Source organism: Phyllobates terribilis, unplaced genomic scaffold, assembly GCF_046119375.1.
Source record: "Phyllobates terribilis strain yellow unplaced genomic scaffold, ASM4611937v1 Scaffold_3__8_contigs__length_932513732, whole genome shotgun sequence".
Classification (NCBI taxonomy): domain Eukaryota; kingdom Metazoa; phylum Chordata; class Amphibia; order Anura; family Dendrobatidae; genus Phyllobates; species Phyllobates terribilis.
In genome coordinates, this window is record NW_027362763.1 from 20,128,491 (window position 1) to 20,143,954 (window position 15,464).

General features: G+C 47.8%; 1 protein-coding gene across 1 annotated transcript in view; it reads right to left on the reverse strand.

The window, feature by feature from the left end:
• Nucleotides 1-15,464, reverse strand: part of LOC141258706 (uncharacterized) — a 98,308-nt gene that overhangs the window by 71,632 nt on the left and 11,212 nt on the right. Inside the window, exon 2 of the mRNA XM_073673728.1 lies at nucleotides 13,188-13,246. The gene's annotated coding sequence lies outside the window, so the exon portion shown is untranslated. The remainder of the gene's footprint in view (nucleotides 1-13,187; nucleotides 13,247-15,464) is intronic.

Below are 15,464 nucleotides of genomic sequence, written 5' to 3' on the forward strand. Positions count from 1 at the left end.
GCCGTCTGCTTAACCTCCGCTAGAGACTAAAATTACGGGGATCCCCACGCCAATTTTTTTTTTCTAATAAATCCTTTATTTTAACACTAAATGACAAGTACAGTAATCAACACTGTCACTGTACTTCATATATATGTGACTGACATGTTTCTATCTATCTAATCTATGCGTGATGCTCTATTCTTTCTGTTCTAAATTGTCAGGTACCGGTGTATGCCGCTGATGAATTGCCGGCTTTTTTAAAGAGACGAGTGCATGAAAATCGGAGGGCACTAGTGTGTTCCAAGTGCCCTGCTATGTTTTTCATGCACCCTCCTATATACCCTGCCTGCCTGTCTGCCTATATATTCTGCCTGCCTGACGTTTAATTGAGCACTGTTCCCATCGATTTGGGCAATTTTTGACCTTCTGCAGGCCACCGGGGGACCACCAGAAAAATGCTCGAGTTTCCCATAGACTTACATTGGGCTCGTTGCTCGGGTCGAGCACCTGAGTATTCCAATGTGCTCGACCCGAGCATCGAGCCCCCGAGCATTTTAGTGCTCGCTCATCACTAGTGACCACCAATACATCTTTTTACTCACCTGCGATATAAGAGACCAGCGTCCCCCAACTGATGACAATCCAGCACCCATCACCTGTACATTATAGCTGACAACTTGCTGCATCAGCCACGATCAGCGTTGGCCCCGATCATGGACGTTTAACCCCTTAGATTCTGCTGTCAATAGTGACTACAGAATCTAAATAGTTAACAGTGTGGGGTTTCCCTCTTTAACGCCATCGGCACCCTGAGATCTTGTGTGGTCCCGGTGTTTGCCATGGCAGGTAACGCACAAATAACGGCCTTAGGGTCCGCCGGCTGTAGTGGCCTGTACAGAAGTTATCAACATTTAGGTGGTGAAAATAAACTTTAATTCTTGTCATGCCACTTTGCATTAATTCCTGAAAAGCACCTGAAGGGTTAATGAACTACCTGACAGCAGTTTTGAATACGTTGAGGGGGGGGGGCGGTTTTTAAAATGATATCACTTTTGTGTGGTTTCCAACATATAGGACCCCCAAAGTCACTTCAAAACCGAACAGGTCCCTATAAAAATATTTTTTGTAAACTTCCTAGAAAAAAAAATTAAAAATTACAGCGACATTGTTAAATCTTTTAAAATGCTAAAAAACAACACGCTTTACAAATGCAGCCGATGTAAAGCCGACACCAGGGAAATGCGATATCTTCATGGTTTGTGAGCTCGGACTATTGGGATTAAACGCATAGTCAGTCAAAGATGGAAAATTGTGAATTTTTTTAAAATTTGGCAAATTTCAGATTTTTTTTATAAATAAACGCAAAACAGATCAACCTAAATTTACCATTATTATAAAGTATTGTGTGTCACGAAAAAACATCCTCAAAATCAATGGGATATGATGAAGCGTTCCAGAGGTATTACTACACAAAGTGACCCTGGTCAGATTGAATAAAAAATTTCTCCGGTCAGAAAAGGGTTAAAGGACTCTCCTCTGTGTCTATTGCTTATGACTCCTAGGTCAGTAATTTGGGTGTCTGATCGGCGCCTCTCCATTACTGACCCCAGGGCTGGATGTCTGACAGACCCCTCTCCATTACTAACCCTGGGGCTTGATGTCTGACAGACCCCTCTCCATTACTAACCCTGGGGCTTGATGTCTGATAGACTCCTCTCCATTACTAAACCCGGGGCTTGATGTCTGATAGACCCCTCTCCATTACTAAACCCTGGGCTTGATGTCTGATAGACCCCTCTCCATTACTGACCCCAGGGCTTGATGTCTGATCGGCGCCTCTCCATTACTGACCCCGGGGCTTGATGTCTGATAGACCCCTCTCCATTACTGACCCCGGGGCTTGATGTCTGATAGACCCCTCTCCATTACTAACCCCAGGGCTTGATGTCTGATAGACCTCTCTCCATTACTAACCCCAGGGCTTGATGTCTGATAGATCCCTCTCCATTACTAACCCCAGAGCTTGATGTCTGATAGACCCCTCTCCATTACTAACCCCAGAGCTGGATGTCTGATAGACCCCTCTCCATTACTAACCCCAGGGCTTGATGTCTCATAGACCCCTCTCCATTACTAACCCCGGGGCTTGATGTCTGATAGACCCCTCTCCATTACTAACCCCAGGGCTTGATGTCTGATAGACCCCTCTCCATTACTAACCCCAGGGCTTGATGTCTGATAGACTCCTCTCCATTACTGACCCCAGGGCTTGATGTCTGATAGACTCCTCTCCATTACTGACCCCAGGGCTTGATGTCTGATAGACCCCTCTCCATTACTAACCCCAGAGCTTGATGTCTGATAGACCCCTCTCCATTACTAACCCCAGGGCTTGATGTCTGATAGACCCCTCTCCATTACTAACCCCAGAGCTTGATGTCTGATACACCCCTCTCCATTACTAACCCCAGGGCTTGATGTCTGATAGACCCCTCTCCATTACTAACCCCAGGGCTTGATGTCTGATAGACCCCTCTCCATTACTGACCCCAGGGCTTGATGTCTGATCGGTGCCTCTCCATTACTGACCCCAGAACCTGATGTCTGATAGACCCCTCTCCATTACTAACCCCGGGGCTTGATGTCTGATAGACCCCTCTCCATTACAACCCAAGAGCTTAATGTCTGATAGTAATGGAGAGGGGTCTATCAGACATCAAGCCCCGGGGTTAGTAATGGAGAGGGATCTATCAGACATCAGGTTGTGGGGTCAGTAATGGAGAGGCACCGGTCAGACATCAAGCCCTGGAGTTAGTAATGGAGAGGGGTCTAACTCCAGGGCTTGATGTCTCATAGACCCCTCTCCATTACTGACCCCGGGGCTTGATGTCTGATAGACCCCTCTCCATTACTAACCCCAGGGCTTGATGTCTGATAGACCTCTCTCCATTACTAACCCCGGGGCTTGATGTCTGATAGACCCCTCTCCATTACTATCAGACATTAAGCTCTGGGGTTGTAATGGAGAGGGGTCTATCAGACATCAAGCCCCGGGGTTAGTAATGGAGAGGGGTCTAACTCCAGGGCTTGATGTCTCATAGACCCCTCTCCATTACTGACCCTGGGGCTTGATGTCTGATAGATCCCTCTCCATTACTGACCCCAGGGCTTGATGTCTGATAGATCCCTCTCCATTACTAACCCCGGGGCTTGATGTCTGATAGATCCCTCTCCATTACTGACCCCAGGGCTTGATGTCTGATAGATCCCTCTCCATTACTAACCCCAGGGCTTGATGTCTGATAGACCCCCTCTCCATTACTGACCCCTGGGCTTGATGGCAGCGGACATTACAAAGCTGACATCAACCCCAAAACCACTACCCCGATCGCCACCGCACCAGGGCAATTGGGAAGAGCCAAGGCTACGCCAGAATGGATGCGCCATTTCTGGGGAAGCTGAGGGCGGGTGTCATTAGTCTGGGAGGGGGCCAATAGCCATGGCCCCTTTCCAATCTGTTAATATCAGCCCGCAGCTGTCTGCTGAGCTTTTGCTGGTTATTAAAAATAGGCGGGACCGTACATCATTTTGTTCTTTTAATTTTATATTTATTACCTAAAAACCACGTACAATAAACACGACCTGCACTGATGATATCTCACTGACCCCCTTCTATCTATATAACTACTACATGCTGTAAATTTACTGTACTCGGCTGATGAAATTCAGGGTTTCCTATAAGATGGGTGCGTAAAAATCAGACGTCACACACACTGTCCGTGCGCGGTTTGATTTTTTTCTCGCACCCACTGACTTGCACTGGCGAGTCTTGTCCGATATACGCGGCCCTTGCAGAATGCTGCAATTTTTTTCTCAGTCCAATCCGAGCTAAGAAAAACAAAAATAAAAAAAAATGACAATTTGCAGATGAAGACTGAATCAGTGATCACATTAGTCAGAGATTGCAGTCATCTGATTTATAGGCAGATGAGTGTGAGACCTAAGGCCCCCAGAAAGGGCAGACCTACAACCTTCAGTGGGGAAAGGAAGTACTTGATTCTCTGCCGATTCTGTAAGTTTTCCACCTACAGAGAATGGAGAGATCTGTAATATTTATCGTAATCATAACCCAAAAGAAAAAACCGAACACCTAGGTCATAGTGTACAGAAAATAAAGAACTAGCCGAACAATGTGTCAGACTAAAAAAACTTTATTAGAAACATCAAATGGTTCTTGGTGGCACTAAGGAAAAGTGCAGACACGGATCTAGAGTAAACACATAATGCCTTCATGTGAAGTACAATGGTAAAAACACAAGACCAAACTGCACCACAGTATATGGATGCTGCAGATGCAATATCAGATAAGTACTGTATTACACCCACATACTTCAGTATACAAAGGGTAAAAAGTGCAAAAAAGTGCAACGTACCCCTATCAAAGGTTAAATGTATATAAGGTCAATGACCAAATAAGGCTACAAATCTCATACACCTAAACCATTGCAGGTAAAATCACTCAGAGCAGAACTAGAGTTATACAACTTGACTAGTGATGAGCGAGCATGCTCGCCACTGCTCGGTGCGCGCCACTGCTCTGTGCGCGCCACTGCTCTGTGCGCGCCACTGCTCGGAGCTCGCCACTGCTCGGAGCTCGCCACTGCTCGGTACTCGCCACTGCTCGGTGCTCGCCACTGCTCGGTGCTCGCCCGAGCATCTCAGTACTCGAGACGCACGGAGCTCATCGAGTACTTGCGCAATGCTCGGGCGGGAGCTCGGGTCCCCGTCCTGCATGTTTGGCGCTATTTAGAGCACCACTCAACATGCAGGAATTGCCAGCCACTCACTGTAATGTCACAGCCATGTTGGTAGTGGCATTACAGTGATTGTCCAAATCGATGGGAACAGTGCTCACAGTGAAACATGAAAAGCCGGCAATTCAGCAGCGGTATACACTGGTACCCGACAATTTACAACAGAAAGAATAGAGAATCACACAGATTAGATACATAGAAACATGTCAGTCACATATATATGAAGTACAGTGACAGTGTTGATTACTGTACTTGTCATTTAGTGTAAAGGATTTATTTAAAAAAATAATAGTGTTTTCATGCACCGTCTCTTTAAGAAAGCCGGCCGGCAATTCAGCAGCGGTACCCGACAATTTATAAGAGACAGAATAGAGCTTCACACATAGATTTGATAGATAGAAACATGTCAGTCACATACATAAGAAGTACAGTGACAGTGTTGGTTACTGTACTTGTCATTTAGTGTTAAAATAAAGGATTTATTAAAAAAAAAAATTGGTGTGGGGTTCCCCGTAATTTTAGTCTCTAGCGGAGGTTAAGCAGACGGCTGGGGCAGATGTTTAAAGCCTGGGAAGGGGGTAATACCCACGGAGCTTCCCAGGCTACTAATATCAGCTCCCAGCTGAATACCTAGCCTGTACTAGCTATTAAAATGGGAGACCCCCAAAAAAATGATGTGGGGTCCCCCCTATTTTAATAGCTAGCAAAGGCTAGGCAGACAGCTGTGGGCTGATATTAATAGCCCAGGAAGGGTGTCATGAATATTGGCCCCCTCCCAGGTTAGAAACACCAGCCGTCAGCCGCCCCAGAAATGGCGCATCCATAGGATGCGCCAATTCTGGCACTTAGCCTCGCTCTTCCCACTGCCCTGTAGCGGTGGCAGTGGGGTAATAGGGCTGGGGTTGATGTCAGCTTATAATGCCAGCTGACATCAAGCCCAGGTTAGTAATGGAGAGGCGTCTATAAGACACCCCCATTACTAACCCCATAGTCAAAGTTAAAAAAAAAAACACAAACACCCAGAATAAAGTCCTTTAATTGAAATAAAGACAATTCTTTATTGTTCCAGCTCTGCTACATTGACATGACAGGCTGGATAGCAGCAGAACGCTGCCATCCAGCTTGCCATGCAACAGACACCGAGAAGCTCAAGCATGCTTGCGCTCCTCAGTGTCTGTCTGTGACGGCACCCAGATGAGCCGAGTTCATGTCCAATGAACTCAGCTCACCTCATGCACGTCACTGACAGAGTGGTAGAATTCTCCTGCGCATGCGGTGCCGGCAAATGACGTCACCGCTTGAGCAGGAGAATTCTCCCACGCTGGGACGGCATTGAGATGGCAGGCTGGATGGTAGCAGAACGCAGCCATCCAGCATGCCATCCTTCAGAGATATTGCGGAGCGCAGGCAATGTCTCTGGAGGATGACAAGCAGGATGGCAGCGTTCTGCTACCATCCAGCCTGCCATCTCAATGCCTGATCTCCGCAGTGTCTGCGGCATGGCAAGCTGGATAGCAGCTTTCTGCTGCGCTCCAGCCGGTCATGTGAATGTAGCAGAGCTGGAGCCGTTGCGGGAACCATGGAAAGGTAAGGATGATGTTGGTTTATTATTTTACTTTCCAGGACGTCCCTCCTGACAGCACACCAGTAGGTAGTCCTTCATGTCCGACTAGGGGCAGGAACACACGAGAGGTTAAAGGCCCCTCCCCACCCTCCATCGCCAGTGTTTTTCCTGTCCCTAGTCGGACAGGCACATGAGAGGGCGCAGCAACGCTGAAAGCATAGGAGCAGCCCAGGGGACGGAGGGGTTGCCATACCTGTCTCCTCCCGCTGTCAAGACAGGCTGCCGACTGAAACCCGTCCCGGTCCCTCAGCCAGCCCAGTGGAGTGGAGCTCCTGGAAGGCGCCGCTTCCCTCCTCGGAGGGCTCTGGGCGCGCTGCCTCTGCCGGCCGGCGCACTTCCGGTGACGCGGTTGCGCCGTGCGTTCCACCCTGGAAAGCACTTCTGGTTAGGAGGTAAGCAGGAAGGAGAAGCCTGGGGATGATGGCAGACAGGTAAAATCTGTCCATGTGTGTCTGTCGGTTAGGCACTGCACCTATAGTGAGCTATGGAGGGTAGCCCCGCGCAGCACACGGATTCCACGGCCATTTCCCTGGGTCACGTAAGTTACATAGTTTATATTTACATAATTTATAAGGCCGAAAAAAGACAAGCGTCCATCCAGTTCAGCCTATTTCTTGTGCACTGCAGCTATTCCGCAGCGTTTATCCAGGGGAAGGCAAAAAAAAAAACATGCAGTATAGACCAATTTACATCATTGAGGAAAAATTCCCTTCCCGACACCAATCTGGCAGTCGGATTAAATCCCTGGATTAATTAACTAAGCATAAGATGTAATTTTATTGTTCTCCAGAAAGGCGTCCAGGCCTCTCTTGAACTCGTTAAGTGAGTTGGACATCACCACTTCCTCTCCCAGAGAGTTCCAGAGTCTCACGGCTCTGACAGTAAAGAATCCCCTTCTATGCTGGTGCAGGAACCTCCTTTCCTCCAGACGCATAGTGTGCCCCCTCGTCTTTGTCACCATCCTTGGTATAAACAGGTCATGGGAGAGATCTCTGTACTGCCCCCTGATGTATTTATACATGTTTATGAGGTCTCCCCTAAGCCTTCTCTTTTCCAACGTAAATAGGCCTAATTTTGACAACCTCTCTGGGTATTCTAGTCCCTCCATTCCCTTTATTACCTTAGTCGCCCTTCTTTGTACCCTCTCTAGCTCCAATATGTCTTTCCTGAGCACCGGAGCCCAGAACTGTGCACAATATTCTAAGTGCGGCCTTACCAGCGCTTTATACAGAGGAAGAACAATGTTCTCATCATATGCCCCTATTCCTCTTCTAAGCATCTATAGGGCCCCTTTTTGTCGCTGAGCTATTGTGATTTATCCTGACAAACTGCCTGTGTCTGATACTGTCCATAGGATAAAGGGACCCCAAAGGGATCATTTCATAAGAAGAGGTCTAGGCGATGCCCAACTTGTAATACCAGGCTTCTAGACACATATAACAAACAGCTGTGCAAGGACTGTATAGCAAAAGTTATGGCGGAGGAGCAGGCCACATTTACAGCCAAAGTAAAGGCTATGATTAAAGAGGAAGTGCAGTCTTCGGTGTCCACCCTTTTAGCAGCACAGGCCCCTACAGGCGAACCTCCCTGCAAAAAACCCAGGCAGGATTGTATAGTCTCTTCAGAAGAAGAGGAGGGAGCCTATGGATCAGACCAGTCACAGGAGCTGGATTTTGATTTACCTTGTGGTCAGCGGGAGGAGAATAAAAGATACCTCTTCTCCTCGGCTGATACAGAGGAGCTATTACAGGCGGTACTCAATAATATGAACATTGAACAGCCGCAGGTAGCTCAGTCCATCCAGGAACAAATGTTTAGTGGGCTACAGGCAAGGAAAAGTAGATGTTTTCCAGTTAAAAAGCACATCAGATCCATGACTCTGGAGGAATGGAAAAACACAGAAAAGCGTTTATCAATCCCAGGGGGAGTTTAGGTCCCGTCTTCCCTTCGAAAAGGAAGAGTCCAGAATCTGGGAAGAGTTGCCAAAGATCGACGTACCAGTAGCCCGAGTTTCCAAGAAGACAACAACCCCTTTTGAGGATGCGAGTCTAAATGATCCGATGGACAAAAAAGTGGACGGTCTACTTAAGAAATCCTGGGAGGCTTCAGCTGCAATCATCAAGACCAATATTGCGGCCACGTCCGTGGCCAGATCAGCAAGCTTATGGTTGGGGGACCTGGAAGCCAAACTGAGACAGAGTGGTTCCAGGGAGGATATAGCCGAGGCTTTATACATGGTCAGGATGGTAGTAAATTTCATGGCAGATGCGTCAGCAGAATCTGTCCGGTTCGCGGCAAGAAATGATGCGCTGTCGAATTCGGCCCGTAGGGCACTCTGGCTGAGGTCTTGGACAGGCGATATGCAGTCCAAAAACAAACTTTGTGCTATCCCATTTTCCGGCCTACAGGTTTTTGGACCTGTACTGGACAGCATTCTGCAGAAGGCGGCCGATAGTAAAGCGGGGTTTCCGGAGGGACAACCTAGACACCCCTTTTCCTTTCGAAGGAGCCGCCCCACCCAGTCCCAGAATTATAGAGGAAAAGGGAAAGAGGGTAGATGGAGCTACCCGAAGGGTGGTAGAGGCCGCAGGGACTTGCCCGGGCCTAGTCTGAGACAGACGCGTCAATGACACAGGACCAGTAGGGGGGGGGCGGGGGGAGGCTGCAGCATTTCCTAGGAAGTTGGCAGAGAATAACCCAAAATCAGTGGATTTTACAACTTATAGAACACTGGTACAAGATAGAGTTTTCTCAATCCACCCCCCCGACGATTTCAGATCACGGAAGCCAGTTGAACAGCGGCCCTCAGAAGGCTGGAAGTAGACATCAGGCAGCTCCTCCAGGACGGAGCAATAACACCGGTCCCTCGTTCAGAGAGACACAGGGGCCATTATTCCAGACTGTTCTCCATAAAAAAACCATCGGGAGAGTACAGGACAATTATAAACCTCAGACCCCTGAACCAGTGGGTAAAGTACAAGAGGTTCAAAATGGAGTCAATAAAATCAGTGATACCTCTGGTACCCAAAGACGCGGTGATGTGTACCTTGGATTTGAAGCAGGCATATTACCCATACACCCTTCAAGACACAGATACCTCAGGTTTGCAACAAAAGGGAAAGGTGGCGTAAGCCACTATCAGTTCCAATGTCTTCCATTCGGCCTGTCATCGGCACCCCTTATCTTCACCAAAATAGTGTCGGAAGTAGTCTCCCATCTAAGGAGAGAGGGCATAGTCATAATTCCCAACCTAGACGACTTTCTTCTACTAGCAAATTCAGACGCGCAGTTAATTCTTCATCAGCGTCGGGTAATGCGAGTATTGTCAGACTTGGGGTGGGTTCTAAATTTAGGAAAATCAGACCTAGCTCCAAGCAACCAGAAGATATTCTTGGGAGTGCTATTAGATTCGCACCAGGGCTTATCCAGACTCCCTCAAAAGAAAGCTCAGGACATAGTAAAAAAATTCAGCTCCTCAGCTAAGAGCAGTTTGGGAGTCCCTACAGAGCTGTCAGTCGCTACTAGCAGGCAAACACGCAAGGATTCTCTCGGACAATTCCACCACAGTAGCCTTCCTTCAACATCAGGGAGGACCAAGACATACATGGCTCCAGGCGATAGCAGAGGAAATTTTCGCTTGGGCAGAAAATACGGTTTCCTCCATCTCAGCTCTTCATCTCAGGTGCTCCCAAAATCAGGTGGCAGACTTCCTGAGCAGGGAAAGGATAGACCCATCAGAGTGGGAACTTCACCAAGCAGTCTTTCTTCAGTTAATAAAGAAATGGGGGACCCCTTCAATAGACCTTTTTGCCTCAAGGAAGAACGCGAAAACCCAAAAATTATTTTCCAGGTGCTCAGAGGACAATCCAGCGGGGGTCGACGCGCTGTCCCAGACCTGGGATATGCCGTTAGCTTACGCTTTCCCTCCCATACCCTTAATACCAAGAATGCTACGGAAGATTCGGGAGAACGGGGCCACAGTGATCGCAGTGGTCCCCTTCTGGCCAAAAAGAAGCTGGTTCCCCCTCTTGATGCGGATGACAGCAGAAGATCACTTCCCTCTCCCGCTGCGACACGACCTTCTGTCTCAGGGACCTCTGAAGCATCCTGCGGTGGAGTGGTTTCAGCTGTCGGCCTGGATCCTGAAAGGTTGATCTTGAGGTCCAGGGGCCTCTCTGAGAGGGTCATCATGACCCTTCAGGCAAGTAGAAAACCGGTGACAACGGCCATTTATTCAAAGGTATGGAAGAGATTCTGTTCGGTATACAGGAACGCAATAATAGAGACTCAGGCCCCACCAGTTCCAGAATGCTTATAAATTTCTCCAGGCAGGGTATGACAAGGGACTAAGCCCCAGCACGCTTAGGGTCCAGATTTCGGCCTTAAGTTCATACTTAGACTATCCCTTGGCTAAACATCCGTGGGTGTCCAGATTCTCGAAAGCAGTGGGTAGATTAAGGCCCTTTATAAAGGGAAAAGGTGGCCCCGTGGGACTTAAATTTAGTGCTAAACGCCCTATGTAAAAGCCCCTTTGAACCCCTGCAGGATATTAGTATCAGGTCACTCTCAATTAAAAAAAGTGTTCTTGGTGGCCATAACTTTGGCCAGGCGACTGGGGGAGATTCAGGCCCTCTCGGTAGTATTCCCTTATATGCAGATTTTGGACAATCGCCTAATCCTTAGACTAGATCCTTCTTTTTTACCCAAGGTGGTGTCGGACTCCAACCTGAATAGGGAGATCATTTTGCCCGCCTTCTGCGATCAGCCAAGAAACCCAGGAGAACAGGGCTTCCACTCGGTGAATGTCAGGCGATCGGTTCTCCACTATCTAGATGCCACAAAAGAATGGAGGAAAGACTCTAGTTTGTTTGTCCAGTTCTGGGGGAAGAACAAAGGAAAGACTGCATCAAAATTGACTTTGGCCAGATGGATCAAAGCGGCCATTTCCCATGCTTATGTTTCTAGGGGGATGTTAGTGCCAGAAGGCATAAGGGCCCACTCCACCAGATCCATTTCCACCTCATGGGCAGAGAGAGCAGGAGCTTCCTCAGAGCAGATATGTAATGCAGCCACCTGGTCAGGGTTGAATACATTTTGTAAGCATTATAGACTAAATTTGTTGTCCAATCAGCAGACAGCCTTTGGGAAGAAAGTACCCCAGGCTGTATTCCCTCCCTAGGACCATTTAGTTGGCATTTCTCTTGGTGTGCTGTCAGGAGGGACATCCTGGAAAAAGGGAAATAGTCCTACCGGTAATTGGTTTTCCAGGAGTCCAGCCTGACAGCACCCTTATATTCCCTCCCCCTTTTGAGTTGCCAGAGCATGTGAGGATTTAACATGTATCGGTAGTTTCAATAAAATTGTGTTGCATCCATCCTGGTGTGGTACTTGGGAAAAACACTGGCGATGGAGGGTGGGGAGGGGCCTTTTAACCTCTCGTGTGTTCCTGCCCCTAGTCGGACATGAAGGACTACCTCCTGGTGTGCTGTCAGGCTGGACTCCTGGAAACCTAATTACCGGTAGGACTAATTCCCTTTTTTATTGCAGGAGATCGTTGGCTTCAGCTGGAATGGGCGTGATGGTAAGTATGGTTTAATTTAGAACAATAAAGAATTGTGTCTTTATTTCAATTAAAGGACTTTATTCTGGGTGTTTGTGTTTTTTTTTTTAACTTTGACTATGTGGTTAGTAATGGGGGTGTCTTATAGACGCCTCTCCATTACTAACCTGGGCTTGATGTCAGCTGGCATTATAAGCTGACATGAACCCCAGCCCTATTACCCCCTGCCACCGCACCAGGGCAGTGGGAAGAGCGAGGCTAAGTGCCAGAATTGGCGCATCCTATGGATGCGCCATTTCTGGGGCGGCTGACGGCTGGTGTTTCTAGCCTGGGAGGGGGCCAATATTCATGGTACCCTTCCTGGGCTATTAATATCAGCCCGCAGCTGTCTGCCTAGCCTTTGCTAGCTATTAAAATAGGGGGGACCCCACGTCATTTTTTTGGGGGGGTCCCCCCATTTTAATAGCTAGTAAAGGCTAGGTATTCAGCTGGGGGCTGATATTAGTAGCCTGGGAAGCTCCGTGGGTATTACCCCCTTCCCAGGCTTCAAACATCTGCCCCAGCAGTCTGCTTAACCTCCGCTAGAGACTAAAATTACGGGGAACCCCACGCCAATTTTTTTTTTAATAAATCCTTTATTTTAACACTAAATGACAAGTACAGTAACCAACACTGTCACTGTACTTCTTATATATGTGACTGACATGTTTCTATCTATCTAATCTATGTGTGAAGCTCTATTCTTTCTGTTCTAAATTGTCAGGTACCGGTGTATGCCGCTGATGAATTGCCGGCTTTTTTAAAGAGACGGGTGCATGAAAATCGGAGGGCACTAGTGTGTTCCAAGTGCCCTGCTATGTTTTTCATGCACCCTCCTATATACCCTGCCTGCCTGTCTGCCTATATATTCTGCCTGACGTTTAATTGAGCACTGTTCCCATCGATTTGGGCAATTTTTGACCTTCTGCAGGCCACCGGGGGACCACCAGAAAAATGCTCGAGTTTCCCATAGACTTACATTGGGCTCGTTGCTCGACCCGAGTATTCCAATGTGCTCGACCCGAGCATCGAGCCCCCGAGCATTTTAGTGGTCGCTCATCACTAATCTTGACCAATTAGAAAGTCTAGAGGGTATACATACAGACTACTAAATAAGTTAGGCCTATAATTCAATCAGACACAGCATGAAATGGAAATATCTCAATACCTGGTGGTCCGTCACTCCGTGTGCTGCACGCCGACCCCTTTCATCGTAGGTCACTTCACCTGTGAGAGAAAAAATATAAAATAACCAGAAAATCACATTGTATGATTGTTACATAATTATTTGCATTTTATTACATGAAATAAGTATTTGATACAATAGAAAAACAGAACTTAATATTTGGTGCTGAAAACTTTATTACAATTACAGAGGTCAGACGTTTCCTGCAGTTCTTCACCAAGTTTGCACACACTGCAGCAGGGATTTTGGCCCCCTCCTCCATACAGATCTTCTCCAGATCTTTCAGGTTTTGGGGCTGTCGCTGGGCAACATTGAGTTTCAGCTTCCTCTAAAGATTTTCTATTGGGTTCAGGTCTGGAGACTGGCTAGGCCACTCCAGGACCTCACTGTGCTTCTTACAGAGCCACTCCTTAGTTGCCCTGGTTGTGTGTTTCGGGTCATTGTCATGCTGGAAGACCCAGCCACAACCCATCTTCAATGCTCTTACTGAAGGAAGGAGGTTGTTGGCCAAAATCTCGTGATATGACCCCATCCATCCTCCCTTCAATACAGTGCAGTCGACCTGTCCCCTTGGCAGAATAGCACCCCCAAAAGTAGTAGGTTTCCCCCACCATGCTTTACAGTTGGGATGGTTTTCCTTGGGGCTGTCCTCATCCTTATTCTTCCTACAAACACGGCGAGTGCAGTGTATACCAAAAAGTTCTATTTTGGTCTCATCTGACCACATGACATTCTTCCATGCCTCCCCTGGATCATCCAGATGGTCATTGGTGAACTTCAAATGGGCCTGGACATGTGCTGGTGTGAGCAGGGGGACCTTGCGTGCTCTGCAGGATTTTATTCCATGATGGCGTAGTGTGTTACTAACGGTAATGTTTAAGACTGTGGTCCCAGCTCTCTTCAGGTCATTGACCAGGTCCTCCCATATAGTTCTGGGCCGATTCCTGACCCTTTTCAGAATCATCCTTACCCGACGAGGTGAGATCTTGCATGGAGACCCAGGTCGAGGAAAATTGACGTCATCTTGCCCTTCTTCCATTTTCTAATAATTGTGCCAACAGTTGTTACCTTCTCACCAATTCTCGCCTATTGTCCTGTAGCCCATCCCAGCCTAATGCAGGTCTACAATTTTGTCCCTGGAGTCCTTAGACAGCTCTTTGGTCTTGGCCATGGTGGAGAGATGGGAATGTGATTGAGTGTGTGGACAGGTGTCTTTTCTACAGGTAAAGAGTTCAAACAGGTGCAGGTAATGAGTGCAGTGTATGAGGGCTTCTTAAAGAAAAACAGATCTGTGAGAGACAGAATTCCTGTTGGTTGGTCGGTGATCAAATACTTATTTCATGTAATAAAATGTAAATTATGTAAAAATCATACAATGTGATTCTCCGGATTTTATTCTTAGATTCTGTCTCTCACAGGTGAAGTGACCTGTGATAAAAATTACCGACGTCCCCATTCTCTGTAGGTGGGAAAACTTACAAAATCGGCAGAGGATCAAACACTGATTTTCCCCAATCTCGCTCTTCTAACTGTCACATACTCCGGAGCACTTCGCCTCACATTCTGGTGCTCTTTATTAAGGCGTTTTCACATTGCGCTTATCTTCACATTCATGGGTCCTGCTGGGAATGCGACTGAACCCCCCTGCAAAAAGGGACTCCATACCCATGTGCTGACGGGTCCATAGACTAATCGTGCCAACAGAGTTAGAGCCCAGCTGTCAGCAGGATTGTGCTCAGTAACCGCATACACTGTCAGGTGGGTGACATGACACTGATTCATATGACACCTGGTGATGAAATCCGTCCTGTGCTTCTTGAGTAATCTTTACTGTCAGTTTGGAGATAATGATATGCCCGTGCTCCGGGCAGCCTGTGGGGGGCGCTGTGCATTCACTGACCTGCCTGCTATTTTACATAATGCATCTAGTAGTGCGGGTCGAGGTAAAATCCTGCTGACACCTGCGCTTTACCGTGCGCTCGGCCGTGCGTTATTTTTCTGCGTCTAATCACACTGGACGCAGACACCAAGGCACAGTCAGCTACATCTGAGTTTCTGCCTCCAATAGACGCACATGCCTGAAAATGATGCAAGTCAGAGAGGACGTTCACCCGTCAGCACATATGTCAGAATCCCGTTTGCAGGGGGATAGGATGCAGGCCCCGACGGGACCCGTGAACGTGAAGATAAGCGCAATGTGAAGGCACCGGCAGAGAGCAGTCAGGCTCCTGTAGCAGCTCATCTTCAGGGACAACAAGA